Below are 3,898 nucleotides of genomic sequence, written 5' to 3' on the forward strand. Positions count from 1 at the left end.
TACAAAATAATATAAAATTAATACAAAGTACATAACTGGTAAATTCAAACGCTCATTTTGTATTGGATTGAATACAAACTCCGGTATCCAATCCAATACAAAAAAATAAAAAAAATAAAAGTCAATACATTTTTTATATTCATATTATCTACTAGAACAGTAGAACTGTCTACAATTTAAAAAAAAAATTTCATGAAAAACAGCGGATCACTTTTGGTACAGAAATCTAGACCTCAGTGTAACGCTCAGGTGGTTAAATGAGCAGAAAGTAGGAGCAAGCCAAGTGAGGAAGTCATTAGTAGGTCATTGGAGGAGCGGAGAGAGCAGCTGGGTGAGTACTTTTTTACCAGGTCAGAAATGTATTGATTCTAAGGTGAAATGGAAGCCAGTGTAGAGATCTGCAAAGATGCAGCAGAAGAGGAGCGGTGGGAAGGATGGATGAGTCTGGCTGCAGCATTCATAATAGATTGTAGAGGAGAGAGTCGGGTTGGTGGAATACCAGTGAGGAGGAGGTTACAGTAGTCCAGATGAGAGATGATAAGACCATGAGTTTGGTGGTCTCTGGGGACAGGTAGGGCTCATTTTGGAGATGTTGCGTAGGTGAAAGTGACAGGACCTGGAAATGTTCTAAATATGGAGGGTAAATGAGAGGGCAGAGTCAAAGATGGCACCAAGACAACGTGCCTGAGGGGAGGGCCGAATAACAGTGTTGTTAACAGATTTATGTCTGGGGAGATTTGGAATTTGAGGGGGGATGATGATGAGTTCTGTTTTATCCAGGTTGAGCTTCAAAAATCGGTCAGGCGTCCATGATGAGATGGCTGACAGGCAGCATGAGACCTTATCCAGGACTGAGGGAGACAGGTCAGGGGTTGATAGATAGATTTGAGTGTCATCAGCCTACAGATGGTACTGTAAGCCAAAGGAGGATATGAGACTACCCAGAGAGGAGGTGTACAGAGAAAAGAGAACTGGTCCAAGGACTAACCCTTGGGGAACACCAACAGGGAGGAGAGGAGAAATTATCATTGAAAGAAACTTGAATGGAGCGGTCAGACAGATAGGAAGCAAACCAAGAGAGAGCAGTGTCACTGATACCAATTGAGCGCATGATTTGTATACGAATGGGGTCATCAACAGTGTCAAAAGCAGAGGAAAGATCAAGAAGAAGGAGCAGGGAAAAGTTGCCTTGAGACTTAGCTCTGATGAGGTCATTGGCCACTTTAGTAAGGGCTGTTTCAGTGGAATGGGCAGCTCTAAAACCAGACTGGAGAGGGTCAAAGGGAGGGTTGGTGCTCAGGTAATCGGTGAGTCTTTAGTAGACAGGGCGTTCAAGAAGTTTGGAGACATATGGGAGAAGGGAGATTATGGCATGTTTGAAAGCTGAGGGGTATTTACCGGTAGAAAGGGAGAGGTTGAATAGTTCGGTTAGGGCAGGGGCCAGGGTGGAGCAATGGGCATGGAGTAGATCAGAGGGAATTGGGTCAAGCAGGCAGGTAGTAGATAGAGATGTTGAGAGAAAAAAAGAGACTTCGTCCACAGTAACAGGGCTGAGGGAGGTCAGTGATGATTTACAGGTGGAAGGGGTGGATATGGTTGGAGTGGCTCAGTGAGCAGAGACATCATGTCTGATTTTGTCTATTTTATCTCTAAAGTAGGTGGCAATGTCTTGGGCAGAGAAGGATGTTGTGGGGGTAGCATGTGTGGAGATTAGGAGGGAGTTAATTGTTGAGAAGAGGTTGCGTGGGTTGGAAGTTTGAGAGGAAATTACTGCAGAGAAATAATTTTGCTTGGTGACAGTGAGCTCTGTGATAAAGCTTTGTACTTGGCTTTGTAGTCCATGAAGTCAGTGCTGCGGCCAGATTTTCTCCACTTGCGCTCAGCTGCACAAACAATTTGTAGCTGTTTGGTGTGATTGTTGTGCCAGGGTCGGGGGTTTTGATTTTGGAGAGGGTGGGGGGGTTAGGGACACAAGGCAGTTTGAGAAAAGGTTGTGGTCAAGGTTACAGATATCTCTCTGCCATTGACCAGGTCTGGGATGTGGCAAGGGAGGGCAAGAGTTCGATAGGTTGAAGGTGATAGGGTTGTGATCAGAAAGGGGAAATGGTGAGTTGTCAAGGAGGGTGAGGTTGCAGAGTTTAGAAAATACCAGGTCTAAAATGTGTTCGGCTATGTGTGGGGGCCATTGATGTTCGGAGTGAGTCCAAAGGAGGAGGTAATGGAGAGCAGTTTGGCGGAGGAGAGAAGGTTGGGCTCCTTCATTGCAACATTAAAGTCACCAAGGATGAGGGTGGGCAGGTTATGGGAAAGAATGTGTGGGAGCCAGGATGCAAAGTTATCCAAAAATTGTGATACTGGGCCAGGGGGGCGGTAGACAACAGCAACAATGAGGGGTAAGGGGCTAAGGAGACGAACAGAGTGGACTTCAAAAGAGGTGAAAATGAGAGAGGGTGGGGTAGGAAGGATGCTGTATGTTCAGTTAGTTATGTACTGCTAACATAACTAGAAAAAAAATCTTGAGCCTAAGTTGATTGTTTATTGGAACTATGATGCTTGGCACTGCCTTTATCAGAAATAGATTATATGTTTTTTTGTTTTTTTTTCACCCACGTATATTCTATTCAAGGCTCAATATGATCTCAGTGGTTAGGACCCTAATAATAAATCTACATCACTCTAATATTGGAACAAAAATGTGGTCAGACTATGTTTCTTTGACAATTGACATCCAAACTAAAAACTTGAAAAAAAACACTTGGGTATTAGTGATTGAATGGAAGAAATTATCTTTTTAACATGTTTTCCTTACTCTTCAAATGAAAGAGAAACTGGTAATGCTACACTCCTGCCATAAACTCCCACAATGCCTATATGACTGGCACCCTTATAATATTGACTTACCCTAATAAATTTCACCCTGTGGTCCTCAATGATATCATACAGACAAAAGTTACATTAGGAGACCTAGAGAAATTCCACACTATATGACATCATCAACTCATGAACTTGCTGTGTTTTTAGTTTGGATAAGGATAATGTGGACCACCTACTTGCAGTGGGTATAAAAAAGAATATGTTAAAATATTAAGACACATTAGAGATACATTTCTACCAGCTTTGCACATTTAGGATGTGCAATGTTTGCCTACTCATCTTTGCAGATCTGTTTGGCTCAATGCATTTTAGCAGAGCTCCATTGAGATTTAATGTGGCCTTTCTTAAGGGGATGTTTTTTTTTCTTGCAACCCTCCTATACAAGCCTCATTTGTGGATGACTTGTGATTGCCTTGTTTTTAATTGTAAACAATTACTATTTTTTGACATAAATTCCTGTAACTGCTTCAAAGCCATAGATCACTTGAAGCCCATCTGACCAGTTTCTTCATCGCTCTTCCATCCAGCTTGGAGGGATGGCCTGATCTGGGGAAAGTCTTAGTAGTACCAAATACTTTAAGTTTTTATACTGTCAAGCACTAGAATGCATCAGGAATAGCTGTTTTTATACCTAACTAATCACTAATTTTAGGTTGGGGGATGGGGATTTTTTCACCTCATGTAACATTGTCCCCAGGGGTTGGCAAAAAGTCATCCAGAGCAAGAGCTTTATTTTTTGATAAAAGTGATTTGCAATGATAATGACCTCTAACTCAATGGTGACTTTTTGTTTTCTTGAGTTTCGGTGAACCACTTATAGAACCATTTCTAAACTTTCTTAGAAATTGAAGCCCTACACCTATAGAAAATATGTTATTTTATATACCACCTGTTTAAGTTAACTTTGGTCTTGCATGCTTAACACAAAGTAATTAGAATCCTTGAAAAAAAACATAGCTTTTTTTTTTATATAGAAATTGCAGAAACTGGAGCCCGGAAGCAGATGCTTAAAGAGATCTTTCCT

This window comes from Pyxicephalus adspersus, chromosome 3 (genome assembly GCF_032062135.1).
Source record: "Pyxicephalus adspersus chromosome 3, UCB_Pads_2.0, whole genome shotgun sequence".
Taxonomy (NCBI): Eukaryota; Metazoa; Chordata; class Amphibia; order Anura; family Pyxicephalidae; genus Pyxicephalus; species Pyxicephalus adspersus.